The sequence below is a fragment of the Seriola dumerili genome, unplaced genomic scaffold (assembly GCF_002260705.1).
Source record: "Seriola dumerili isolate Sdu_G_001 unplaced genomic scaffold, Sdu_1.0 BDQW01000091.1, whole genome shotgun sequence".
Lineage (NCBI taxonomy): Eukaryota > Metazoa > Chordata > Actinopteri > Carangiformes > Carangidae > Seriola > Seriola dumerili.
The window spans coordinates 4,348,098-4,363,208 of record NW_019174346.1 but is presented as its reverse complement, the minus strand read 5'-3'; the positions used below and the strand labels follow the sequence as shown (position 1 = coordinate 4,363,208).

Below are 15,111 nucleotides of genomic sequence, written 5' to 3'. Positions count from 1 at the left end.
CATTTAAATCAATTCAAAAATATATCTATATAATATCCATTATGATCCTACTGTTAAAATACACAAATTATTAATCTCATATGCATGTCACTTTAGGCAAAAGCATCTGCCACTGAATAAATGTAAATGTGATTAAGAATAACAGAATCATAGAGCAGCAGTTTATCCACTCAGTCATAGTTAGTCTAAAACAACATGAAACAACGGTGATAATAATATTTTTTATGCCTATAAATATCGCAGGAACACCTCTAGGGAATTTCTTCAAATTTGGCACAAACATTCACCTGGTCTCAAAGATCTCAAAGGTCAAGATCATCATGAACTCATGAAACACATTTTTGGCCACAGCTCAAGAATTCATATGCTAATTATGACAAAATTTCATACAAATGTCTAATGGGATAAAATGAAGTGATGACATTTTATTTCCAAAAGGTCAACTTCACTATGACGTCATAACGTTCTGCACTTTTCTGGCCATTATTCAATGCCATAACTAGATCCAATACTTTGGATTTTGCTGCTACACTCTTACTTGGATACAATAACTAATGTTAGCTGTTAACTAAGTTTGGCAGCATGTTGCTGTGTAAATGTGCTGCTAACATTAGAGGTGTGTGTAGGTCTACTTGTACGACTGATGTGGTAGAATGTGTGCTTGTCTCAGACGATCACTTCAGTCACTTTACCACAAGAGTAAAACTAGAAATAAATAGACTGTATCTAACTAGAAGACTCATTTTTTGTTGCCTGCTTTGTTCTTGTCCCACTCACTCTCAGTCACCTCAGGATGAAAACATTAAAGAGGCTGACTCAAAAGGATCTTGGGAAATGTAGAGACATTCAATGTGTCATTACCTAGTAATTGCCACTTATGGCCAGTGGCTTTTGTTCAGTTAAAGTTACACTGGCTTGCTTTAAAAAGAGCATTCATTTGAATTTTCAGCCACTACAGATACTTGGAAAATGCAGTAGCTCAAACACGAATGTTTGAATTTCTCATCTGCATCATTGATCGTGTTCTCAAGTAGAGAGTAGGTCTCCTCTGTGAAAATGCCTTATAGATGAATTAAGTGACAGATGAGACAGTAGATAGATAGACAACAGATATCAGCATAAAGCAAAGTGTTAACACAACTACAGCAACAGGCCGTTGTTACACATTACAGATCAAACCCATTTAATCAACTCGCCTATATGTGCATTATTGGTTCTGCAGAGCCTCCACCTGTGTTCAGCCCTCAGGTGAACTGATTATTGTAACGAGGACTGTGATGCATTCCCACAGTTTATGGAATAAAAATCACAGTCCATATGGAAATTGCTCTGTCTCCATCTGTGTGATTCACACCACAAGGGAGATGGCGTGTGTGTCCCTGGAGGGCAGGACTCCATATTTCAACAGGAGAGCACTTGAGGACAACACTGCTGGGAAGGTCTCCCTTTCCAAGAGACGTAAAGCTTAGTGTTGCAGTTAGATACACAGTCAGCACAGCCCTGGGTACCTGGGTATTATGTTCACTTTTCATGCCAAGTAGTCAAACACTTTAAGGTTACAAACAGAAGTAACACACAACATCCACTGCAGATAATGCTAAACAGTTTTAGTAATAAATGGTTGTAGCTTCAGGAGGGTACAACAATACTAATGAGATGTAATGTAAATGAAACACAAGTGGAGGTTGGGTCTGGCATTTCAGGGTGGTTAGCACACTTTAATTTTTTTTCAGAGATTATAGAGATAGAGATGTAAATAGGCAGATAATATGACAGATCACCACATAGATAAGACTCTTCAATCACAGCAGTAGCCGGGGTAAATTCCTGACAAGTTCTTAAAAAGCTCAAAGCTGATATTAAAAACTGGAGGACACCGCCAGCAATATTCCCAGTCCACATTATCTGTCGTAAAAGTGAACATCCCACCCCCCATAAACTTTATGAACTCAATGCTTCCTCTAGTTCCTCTGTTAGGCTATTGGTCTAACCTTCGCTCCTCAATATGCGTAATGAGTGTCTGCTTTAAATCAGCCTCCAGCTCAATGAAACAGCGCTGAGCTACTTAAAAAAACGTATGAAGAAGAACCAGTTCACTGAAACGTACAGTAACGATCTGTTCCCCTCATTCATATTATCAATTGATCTCTGTTTTAGGAAGAGATTGGAAACAAAAGATTAACAGTGGGATGACTAAATTGTTAGTATGCCAAATATAAGATGATTAGAAGGAAATAAGATAAATAAAATTATTTATAAATTTCATTCAACCTCTAGATCTGTAAGAATTGTTCCATAGAGTCCCTATAAAAATGGGAGGAAAATTGATTGTTGTGGGAACAAGTGTCCACTTTCATGTATAAAGCAACAGTAGATCCATTTAGATAAGGTACACATTTTTGGTATTTGTGGCACCCCCTAGAGGTCAGACTCAAAATGCTTTGGTAAGCCTGTTCCCTGTCACGGCGCTCATAAGATATCTCGTAAGTTTTATGATGATTGGACAAGTGATTAATGAGTTATGACCAATATTGGCTAAGCCCTGCCTTTTGCAAAGATATGTTTGTTGATGGTGGCCATGTTTTTCAACCGATCTTACTCATTTATAATAGAAATTTGTATCTTCATCTCCCAAGGCTGTCTACCAAATTTGGTGTTTCTAATCTCAAAATTCATAAAGTTCTATTCTAACCTTCGGGGTTAGAACCCTAACAATGATAATACTTCATTATTAAAATCTCAACGTATTGTACAATACCAACAAGTGTCTGAGGTAAAGCTTGTAAATCAGATCTAAAAGAATAAACTAATACAGAAACCTGATAGAGTAGTGTCCTAGATTTGTGTAGGAAATGAGAGTGTACGTTTTTGCTAGAGAGGGAGCTGGACCAGGATGCAACATGGGATAAAACATCTGGAAGCAAAACATTAACATGAGGTTCTCTAACAGATCGCACTCGACTCCATGGAAAGGCATCAGATGGGATAAATACTCTTTCCTCCCCATGGTTCCATTGGATAAAGACAAAAAGACAGACAGAATACATTATGTTGATTTCTTTTGATCTTATAACAAGCGTGGCCCCTGTAAAAAGCTGTACAGGAATAATAACATCCCATGGAACCTTCGGTAAAGAAAACCATAGCAGCTGCACACGGAGACCGCTCCAAAACCCTTTCATTTGATTTTATATCATTACTCATGAGAAAGGTAAAACATGCCAGTGTAGAGCAGTGAGGCTGCCCCACTTCCAGCTACATGTGTTGGTGCTCTACTGACAGTGCTGTGCTGTGTTGTGTTGTTTGCTGTACAGTGGCATTTTTCCAGCAAAACCCCAGATTATGTAAATCACGTAAAGCAATTGCTGCCAACTTCATCTAAACTGGGTGACTCTTATTAGTTTTGTCAGGGCATCATTTATCGTCTAACAAATGAGTGAAAATTTCCATTTAGGGAAAACAACAAGAGAAGCAAATGAGATCATGGAAGCGTGTTCCAGCAAGACTTGTGCTACTAAACCTCAGCGGGGCACCACAAGGATTCAAGTGTCACAACTGACCTCCACCAGGACCATGAAGGAACAATGAAGTACAGCCAAGCGGTGCCATAATGATTATATATGACTGAGGTTAAGCTCTTTTCCTCAAAGGACTCTCTTCTCTCACCAACACTCGTACATAGTTAGTGTGAATCAAACCTTTAAAACTTCTCTGACCCATTTTTCATAAATTAAATTAAACAGGGAAATATGTCGAGCTAATTTTTGCCCTATTCCCTATGGAGGTCTGGGAAAGAAAAAAACCTGTCCATTTATAATGGGAGGGTCTAAAGTGACTACACACATATGTTGGCATTAAGAATGTTATAAACCATCTGTTGCTGTATGAGACATCATTACAGTAAAACCATATGTGGCCTAATTCCTGTGTAATCACAACAAAATATGCAGCTTATTATACATGTTTATCACCAACAACTTGTAAGCCAATGTTTTCCCTCTGCTGTCCCTCCCCCTCCCCTCCCCAGTGATGACAGCAGCCATATGATGGGAATTGTCTCATGGGGGCAGGAGGTGGGAGAGAAGGGACCCCCCTCTGATGGATGCTGGGACAGTGGGTGATGAAAGCAAAGAATCACACATCTGAAATTCTAATCAGAACGCTCAGCAGGACAGAGGCAGTAACACTCGTCGTGCTGCTTGGGTTCCTGTCAACCTTACAAGCTAAACTACACTCACACACAAAATTCACACCTCTCAGAAATCACTACCCCTCAGTTGAAACAGATACTGCAATTACCCAGAAGGCACGGAAGACTCTACTGAAGAGAGCGCTCGCCTCTCATCCTGTAAAAGCAATGCATGCACTGCGTGTGTGTCTGTGTGCAGTCACGCATGTATGCCTATGCCTGCACAATGTGGACTGGCACTTACTCGCATTTCACGATTTAAGCCATAGAAATGCAAGTGTGCTACATAATTCACAGAGTGTAAGCAGTTTTAGAAATTAAGAATTGAGCCAGGTTGAAAATTATTTGTACATTTTACAAACTTTGCGACATGATGCAGGATGGCGGGATTCTGCACAGAATTAACATGAAAAGAGAAAATGGGAAGATTAAGAATAATGAATATAAATAATAAATAATAAATAAATTCTAAATACAAAACTGCTATTGCAAAAATGAAAAGTGAAATTTAAAACCCTGAAAAGAAAAACAGAAAAGCTTAAGGTCAAGTTACTTGATGTTAGATTTTTTTTTATCTTCACTGTAGTTAAGCACAATTTCTTCATACACTTAGCTCTGTATACTGTATGCTTGCTCAATTACAGTTCTAGTTATCTGGTCTCAAATCAACAATAAAGCAGAAACATTATGTTTTTTCAATGCAGACTGATAAGGAAATGTTGATGATGAATAATGAGAATAAAAGCATAAGTACCTGTAACCAAATGAGACAAATTTTACTTACTGAATTGAAATAATTTCTAAATTGAGTAGAATTGTGGAGTTATTCATTTAAATCAGGAATTGACAATACCACATGTCACTTAGCTTTACAATCAAACCCTTGTAATGTTACTGTGAGAGAAAAGGCAGGTCATGGCTGTTAGCAATGCTAATGGTAAGTTGCTCAATAAAGCAGCAGGTGTTAGCTGTGTCTTAGCCTTAGTTAGCTCCAGTGGATCTAAATGGAAATTTTTCCATGAAACTGTGTAATTAAGCTTCTTGTAGATTGTTAATTGTGTGCTGACATGCTTCTTTGGTTTGTCTGCAGATGAGATGAAAATGAAGCTAGCACGTTTCTCTCTAGCCTGCTATTTTGGTGTTTTGTCAGAGTTAGGATAGCACTGGGAATGAGCTGTCCATCTTCACCAAGAGTGCCTGAGCATGCTGAGATGAGCCCACAGCTCGACTGGCTGTCAGGAGTGTCTGTTAGTTTGTCTGCCTTTCTCTCTCTGTATGTTTGCTTGTCAGTCAGCTTCTTCCTTCCTTCCTATCTCCTCTTGTCCATTCATCGGCCTTTCAGTCAGTCAGTCAGTCAGTCAGTCAGTCAGTCACTGCCACCGCCTCCTCTCTGCTGACTGGGCCTTCACTGCCACACACACACACAGAGCAGCCCCTTAGGAAAACAAACATCAGTCTTTTCCTTCTTCCTGGGAACCTCCTTCCACAAAGCAAATAATGTCATGCCACAGCAACAGCACCCCCCCTCCCAAACACACACACACCCCCATCCTGTTCTCTTTTCCTACCTTCCTCTGTTCCCTTTGTATCATGTCAAACAACCCACTACAATCTCCTCTAACCACAACACACTCAAACAAGCAAACTAGCAAAGTGTAAACCTATAGAGGACTCACACATAGGGAGTCCAGACTAAGACATACTGCTTCCATACATATGATACAATGTATATTACCTTTATGTCTCATAAAGCTCTTTTTCCTCTCCATATGCTGATGATGAGGAGGCACCGGAGAGTTCAATTACTTGGCTAAACTAAATCACAATTAGGAAGGATTGTGTAATTCAGAGCTCAAGGGGCACGTTTCCCCTGATTTACCACAATCCGTTCAGTTAAGAGCAGATTAGCACCTGAGGGCTGACAAAGAGGTGATGTAATTAACCCTCAGCCTATTAGTGTGAGAAGATTGTTTTTGTTTCTGAGTAACTCAACAAGCCACAATAAAAAATAAAAAAAACTTACATCTTGAGTGTTTCACATGATTGGTGATGCAGTTACTGTAAATACAGATGGGTGGAGCTGAGAAATATATTTATTTTTCATCTTCCATTACTGGAATTTCATCACATAGGATTTATTTTATTTATTTATTTTTTACATATAAAACATGAAACAATGCATTATCATGATGTCTGACTGACTCTATTCATCAATTACCTGAGTCAAATTCCATTGGGACTTTTGATATTGTATGTGTAGTCTATGCAGTCTAATCCGAAGGGGCTAAAATGGGAACGAACTAGACATCTTGATGTACAAGTGTTTCATGTATAAAAGTGATTGTGTAGATATTGGAACAAAATATTGGGGTCTCATCTCCAGGACCTACCATAACAATTAACCCCAGACACCCAGAAGTTAACAACCATGTAACACAATGATGGTAGCTAACTTAAACATGAACACGCCTTGTGGTTACAGCAGTGGGTGGGAATCTGTGGGAATCTAACAATTTGATCCGGATTCTCTGTGTCACAATTCAACTCAAAAATGATTCTTGATTGAATGAATACAAATGAATGAACCATTTTCAGGCTCTTATTCCAATAAAAAATGAAATGAAAGTGTGATTTACTGACCACCTGACTTCTGTAGAACACTGGGTTTGGTAAATAATTTTTATTAGCTTGAAATTATTTTTAAAAATGATATAATTTAAAAATCAAATTTTCTCAATTCAAGCTGAATGCTAATGTTGGTAATACTAAAATATACTAATCAGCACAAAACACAAAGTACAGCTGAGGCTGATGGGAATGTAATTAGTTTTTGGAGGCATTTGGTCATAAACCAAAGTATTTGAACTTAAATTATAATCGGATGTGTGTTATAAAGTGATGAGTGAAGGAACTAAATTTCATGGCAATCCATCCAACATTTCACTCAAAACCACAAATGTCAAGCTCACAGTGGCACTAGAGTAAAAGTCAGGGATCACAGAAGTCCTCGAGATCCATCTGTGAACCATGAATATTATTCAGTGTTAACAGTTTAATAGGAATACATCCACCAGTTTTAACGATATTTCAGCCTGGAACAAAGAGGTAATGGACAGACTGACACTGCCATCTGCCTGGAGCCATGCCGCTCAAATTGCACATTCTAATGTAATCAATTTTTCCTCACTCCTAGTACTTGTTTAAAATGCAGCCTGGTTTCTGCCAACTGTAAAATGTATATTACAGCAAAAGACAATTGGGATAACGAAAAATATTGATTACAAGCTGTGAATAACTTGGTTTATCCCCACCACAGAACACTGCATTAACTGAAAACCTGTTTTTTCCCAGTGGTTACAAAAATACACTGTGAAAGGGTGAGGTAAAGATTGCCCTAACTAAACCTTTTCTGAACTGCAAAAATATGGGATAACAATCCCCGAGTACTAAGTGGAACCATTTACCCTCTGGTTAAAATCAAAGTGAACCATCTCCACTCATTTTGCATTTGATCAGCTGTTGTTTAGTGCGGGCTCTGAGCAAACTCATTAACATATACTTGCAACCCGTGTCTGCCAAACAGCTCAACAATAAGAGCATGCTTCACAGTGAGTAATATAGAGAACCCTCTCTACTTAAATGCTGGTTTGGACCGACTGCAACATTTGTCAGATGCTCTGGGAGACAGGAGATTTATAACACCAACACTTTCCTGGACAAAACAACATTCGCCCACCGAGCCAACGTTAAAGGTGAAATTAAATAGAAAACATTTTTAAATTTAGAGCTTTGTGAGAGGGACTGATTATGTATTCACTATTAAACAAACATGTGCAGCAAGTTGTACAAAACTCAAACAAAATGAAATTGCTCCGCTGCTGTGATGAGAATTTCTAATGAGCTATAGATTGAAACCACACATAGCTGATTGCAGGAGGGCACATCAAGACCACTTCATCCATCAGGCCTGTCAGAGCTGCCCAGTAGGAGCACGAGGCAACAACACATCATTAAAGACGGCGGGTACTTATTCACACATAACTCACACTATTTGGAAGTGCTAAACCCACAGCCATCCCCCAAGTCTGGCTGTGATTTAAGAGCACTTCCTGCAGCAGGCATCAATATCAATTACTGTTGCTAAAAGATGTATTTAGGGGAGAGAGGAAAAGATCTGCCAGACATTCATTTAGTTTACAACCTTGGTCTCTAAGCAATCTAATTACTTTAACAGTCATGAATGGCTGCCTACAGTCAAAATGGGAGTCGGGCAGGTGACAACATGTCGTCCAACCTCATATGACTAACGAAAGAATAGAAATAAACCCAAGGGGAGATTCGGTTCAGTTTCTGGAAGGAAAAGTGGAACAGACTCACTTTAACTGGCTTGGATGTGATCAGAATTTAAATAAACTAGTGTGTCCCCTTAAAGCAATATTTTAATTTTGCGAACCATTTTTGCTAACCTTCAGATTAGTTGTGTAAATCTCTCTACCACCAGCTGTTTGGGGGATTTTGTTTTTCTAGGCTTTTATTCACATCTCATGATCAATAACGGCAATATCTCCAGTTTTACTCAGAGCTAATAGTATATGAATACCACTTGAAGCTAATGATGACTTGGACACAACAGGATTACGCATTTGCTTCCAGGGCTCTCACATTTTTTAGAGAAAAAATGTCTCTCATGCCGCAACTAAAACACTAAGGCAATGATAGAAGATGAAAGAATAAAAACATGCCATGGTTACTGGCAACAGAGAAATGATTAATCCTTCATTAGAGAAAACTGAGTAAATGGTAAAAATTGGGTAGTAAAAGAGGAACTTTTTTGAAGTGTTCTTACACAACACACAGTAGCTCAGCAGTATTAAGTCATTTTTTTTTTACATTTAGGCCATTATTCAACATTATCCCACTGCACAGTTTCAGGAAATAGCAATGATGTAAGTCAAGCGCTGAACAACAGGCCCAATGTTATTTTGATTGTTGATGGTGAGCTTGCACTGTTTCTAGGACACTCATTTAACAACGACCGGGAAAGCATCATATGAACTATTACTGTTCCCATTTTACACTCAGCTTTTACCTGATTTCAACACATGAAAATACAAACATGGTGTGAAATGTATAGTTTTCTCTCTTTGACATTTCCAGTTACTGGCAGACTCAGATGCAACCTCAGAAGTTACAATAATCAAATCATCAGTACGTCTCTCCAGAGAGTATGGAGACTGTCTCCAACAATGAATATGCCAATTGGTGTATTTAATGATACTGCAACATGCAGATAGTTATATCAAGAATTTATTAAACAAATATCATTATGGTTTATCATTACATGGGTTTGACTTAGGCTGTTGGGCTCATCTGTCCACAATATCAAAATGTTATAATTGCAATGTTGTATCATTGATAACACACCTCATTTGATAAGCCATCAGAACATACTCCTCGCCTCAGGTCAGAAATCTCTCAGTGTGGTCAACTCAGAATTAACTGTGGCCTAATAATGCTGAAACAGTGAGAGGTTGAAAACATGAAAGCTAGATAGGTGTACACACACTATACTGGATGTACTAATCTAAGGCAGACATGGCAGGATTTTTCACTTTCCCAGAGACCATCAGACTAATTTAATACAGAGGCTCCACAGTCCTCTAGTACATCATTACACCGGTAGAGTCTCCAGAGGTTTGGTGAATGAAGGCATTAACTGGTATGAACTAACATTAGCCTTCCTAAGAAGCAGCATAGAGGCTAAATCATGATCCAAGCTCTCTGCAGCAGATTGTTTAAAGATATAGTGAATCCAGGAAACTAGATCCGAGCCCCTTTAAACAGTGTTTCTAACAGATGTAATAACCCTGAAATCAATTTTTGAGCTCAGTCTCTGAGTATTCAGTTCACTGCTCGCTGCTTTATACTGGTTCAGTTTCATATAAAACCATTACACTTAGCCAACTAGCACTTCCATGAACCTTGGCACATTCTCCTTTAACAGGGACATATTATGAAAAACTCACTTTGTCAGTGCATGTGCACAAAGATTTAGGCATCTGGAATCTCTGCCAACCCACAAACTGTGAAATAAGACACCCCAGTCAGTTTAATAGATTCAGTGAGCTGTTCAGACTTTGTTCCCCTTCTTACATCAACCACAGGCTCATTAGAATTATACCTCTCCCAACTGTGTATCTCCACCCACAGCTTGAGAACTACCTTTGCAAAGGTGCACCATTTTTTTGATAGAAACGTCCCAGCTACAGTTGGCAAAAACCTGTATGTGTGTACTAACCACTTAGAGTCTGACTGCTTTTCCATCCTGGGTCAGTGCAACGCAGGGCTGACAACGAGGCTTCTCTTTAAATGGGATCAATACAAACTGTCCGTGGCAAAACTGCAGACGAGGAAATGTAAGTATTCTGCTATGTTTTTATTTGGCCATTTAGCTAAGGCTAACACCTGAGGTAATATATTACATATTATTTTCTAGAAAGCTATTGGCATTACCTGCTGCAGGATCCACAATACCGTTAACACTATTAGTTTGTTAGTTACCTGTAAGATGAACTTCATAACTTCATAATAACATGACAGTAAAATGAGAGAATGGGTGTAGATGTCTCCTGATGTTCCTTGCTGCTGATTTTATAGAGATTCACAGAAACTTCATGACTTGCTATGAATCACTGAGGCTATTTCAGCCCCACCCACTATCCCACATGTGACTGTTCTGCAGTGCAAGGTACAGTTGTGTTCCACTCAGGTAATCAGAGGTTATTGATGTTAGCAAATTGTGTTTGGAGAAAATGTGTTTTACATCCATGTGTAATTTGGCAAAGGAGCAGGCTTTGCAGTGTTGTGGGTATGTATGTTAGTGTGTGCGTGTCGCCGATAGAATGAGCAGAGTCCCGACCCCTGAGCAAACTGAGCGTTGTATAGCTCCAGCAGTACAAGGCACGTCTCACCTGCTGTGCCACCTGGTGAACTATACAGGCTTCTAGACCAGAAGATTAGCAAGTACGAACTCTTACAATCACTCTGATGCAGCTCAGTCATTATCGTCGATACAGTTTTTCTTGCTTCGCCAAAGATATATTTCTCACTTGTAAAGCTCTAGGTCATGGTTACAGATGGTTGAGTACCTCTGATTTTTACTAGGAGAAAAAATTTAAATGGACTATGAGCAACAGCTAATGTGTAAAGCTCACATAGACCCAATAACAAATCTGTAAAAAACTATAAAATTCTAATGGAATAACTTTCTTGAAATGCTTTTAGCCCATGTTGTAGGTGCATGTTTGAAGGATTACGATCCGTCAGATGAATTCCTCAGTAATTACAGCTATATCCGTGTTTATTCATGCAGTGTTTCATTGCTATTGTGACAAAACACATGGATTAAATATTAATGCTCTGGGTGTTTAGGCAAGCACATCTGGACAGTTGGCTGCTGTACATCATGGAGCCTGCCAGACAGACACACCTAAGAGATAAGCTGTCACACAGCTGTCTATCAAAACTCTCCAACCTCATGTCAGAAGTACACATAATGAATGACACCACATAATAAAGTAACTGTAGGTCCTACAGTAAAGTAGGTCTGTCCCGCTCCATTTATAAAAGTATCACCCATTATTTCTTACACATACAGTATTTAGGCTGAAAGCCGCGAAACTGAGCCTTGAATACCAGGCCGCATCACTGGAGGCTTGTCACATCGTCATTTTGCACACAAGAATGTCGTCTTTCCTTTTCTTGGTAAGTTATTCAGGTAAATAAACCCGTGTTTTAAGTGACAGCCACCACAGCCAGCAAGATCATATGACATTGCCAACATACAAAAAGAAAGAAATACCCTGTTATATCCTTAATTCTCAAACTTGCTCAGGAGCCTCTTCTTGCTCAGGTCTGACTCTGGTTCAAACATATACAGTTAAACCAGCATGTGTTCTCCCGCAGCCATGTTTTTCCCAAGGTTCATGCTCAACAGTTACCATGGTGGTGTGAAGCCAAACTCCAAGGGGGCTGAGGGGGATGGGATGAGCAGCTCATTATCATTTAAAGGAACATACACTCAAAGCAGCCACTCTGAACAGGGCTGTTTAGACAGGGTGAGAAGGGTGCAGGTGGTACTTGATCCCTGTGGTATTTTGTCCAAAGCTTGTCATAGACATTTCATTAAGGGAACTGTGTTAACTTTTGGAAAATGGGTATAATATTTTATGGGTTAGGGGTACTATAATGTAATTTTGGGGACACCACATGCTGTTATTTGTGCTTCACTGTAATAATACACTCACCGCTGACAATGACAATAGGCAGTAGCACTACATTCCTACTGCTTTCTTCAATATTGTGAGAGGCGTACAAAATATTTATGATAGTGACAGCATAGAGAATGTGAGCTGGCAGACTGTAGGCAAGCTAACTAGTTCCAACTCTGGCGTCTCTGATTATATTTTACAGATCTGTCTGCCAAAACCCAATTTCCCTTGCAAAGCAGCTCTTTCTTGACACAGAGAGATGAAAGACCAGGCAATGACAAGAAGCACATTCAACAACTCAGGCTTTCAGGCTGCAGCTTTGCAGGATTTGACATTCACAGAACGTCAACTGAAAGTGTGTACATACATATAGAGTTGTACAATATGCAGACAAATTCGCAGGCAGCTGCAGAGACACCGACGCAGACAAGCAACCAACAAAAAGAAATGATTTTTTTTAGTCAACGTCAGTGTCTGGAGATGGCTCACAATGTGTCCTGTAAATGAATATATGGTTTGAAGAAAGGCTCTGCGATGAATTGATCCTTTCAGCTTTCCTGTGGAGTGACAAGTCTGTACAGCTCACCCTCTCATGCAAAGCTTTGCTGAGCATAATCATTCAAGGATTCTCCCTCAATGGGACTCTTCAAATCTGAAATATGCTTCTCATGTCACTCACCATCAGTTCGCTTTCTGTGCTCAATGCCACAGTGAGAGCTGAATACAAGAACAAACCATTGTTGATGTCAGTGTAAACCGAGCAAAAGGAGCACTGAAGCAGATAGACAGCTGTAAGATGATGAAACAAGACTTTGACTTGTGCACCATTTCAGACTTCACTGGCCTTCCACAGACGATAATCATAGAGGAAATACTCGATAACAGCGGCACCTGAATGTCTCCCTGAGAACTTGAAGGAAGGACAAAATCTGAAAATCACATTTCAGAAAAGTATTGTGTTTTAACAGACAAAGACATTTTAAATGAGTCCACCAGAGGAAACAATCAAATTACTCTGAAGTGATTTGAAGTGCCAAAATCTATCAAGCATTTGTAGAGTTTAGTCCTTGTTCTCTCTTTTAATGGTCATATTGATTTCCTTAATAGCTTCCATTTCGTGTCCAGTCCATTAACAAGACACTTTCCAAAATAGTTTTTATAAAACACATTGAAAGGACATAAGTACAAACTAGTATTGCAGTTTGCAGTGACTGGTCGCCATCAGTGCAAGTTATGGAGAACTATATTGAGCAAGCCTGTAACTGTAGCTGCATCAGAATGATAAAAATGTGCTTTATGGACTTTTGCATTATTTTGTTTGCAATTTGCAGCCTCTTATCCACTAATTCATCTTAACCAGAGTGTGCATGTGTGGTAGTTTGGTTATCATTTTATGTGGTAATGAGGTGGTTGTTTTGAAATGATAAAGTGATCAATCTAAGATTATATGGTGAAGTGATGGTCTTTGCACAGGTTTATATATAGATTCATATTTGGGACAAAACTGGGATGCAATAAATGTGATGTATATGCCACTGTAGCTAACTAAGCCCCAATCACTGACTTCATAACTTCTCATTTTGCTTGACATTGCCATTAATATGCTCTTACTGGATCAGCACAATCTGCCACTTACATCTATTTGATTTATACACTTCCAGCATTAACATTGCTAAGTGCTTTTCAACTTTACATAAACTATGTGCTATTTAGTGAATAACTGTGTCACTTTAAATAAAAACAAGTTTTTTTTGATTGCACTCACACGCTGAATTCCTTGACAGCTAATAAAAATTGGCTAGCGGTACCACTCACTGCTGAACTAATTGCTCAGTGGGGCTTTCAGTCTGGCCAGCACCCAGTTACAATCCCCCTACATGCGCACATGCACACACACTTGTGTGCCACCCTCAGCCTCAGTCACTCCCAGTCCTAATCAGCATGCAAATGTACAAACCTTAGTCTCAGCTGACAGCGGGTCGAGAGGCTCAAGTTTCAGACAAAGAGTGGGGTGAGGGTGAGTTAATGCTTGCTACTTCATGTAGTGTGATAGTTATCCAGCTGGCCAAGCAGACAAAAGGTCTTTGGTTAGAAACCATGTCTGTAGGTATGTTTTTCTGCGATAAACTTAGAGAGGACGGTTGGTGTCAAATTTTGGTTTAAAGGCATTTTGTGCTTTACTGCTCAGAACGCAATGGAGAGAGTAAAGAGAGAGAGCAGATGACATTACCTTGGCCAGATTTGAACTCCCAATATTATGGCTCCTCGCTGTGCACCTAATCCCGCCAAGCCACGACAACGCTCCAAAAGCAACATTGGTTTGAAACCAGTGGTCTTCATGGCAACAGTAATACATGTTTTTGCAATTTAAGGCTAAATCATATCTAAAAAACCTAAATTATGATAATAACAATAATAATAATAATAATAAGCAGCTGTTTTAGATGGATAGACTTTAAATCTTTAAGAGGAAAATATCTGAGACTCTTGGACACCTCTCTGGACTGGGCTTGGCCTATAATAAAGAGAACACTGCTGAGAACTTTCCCTGGTTGATGTCAGCCCCACAAACACAATAACATATCACTGGTTCTGTCTCAGAGATGACAGGGAAAGACAATAATGACACAGTAGTTATGGCTATACCAATTC

General features: G+C 39.2%; 1 protein-coding gene across 1 annotated transcript in view; it reads right to left on the bottom strand.

Moving 5' to 3' along the window:
- auts2 (AUTS2, activator of transcription and developmental regulator) overlaps window positions 1–15,111 on the bottom strand; it is a 307,865-nt gene that overhangs the window by 269,511 nt on the left and 23,243 nt on the right. The gene's annotated exons all lie outside the window — the stretch shown is intronic.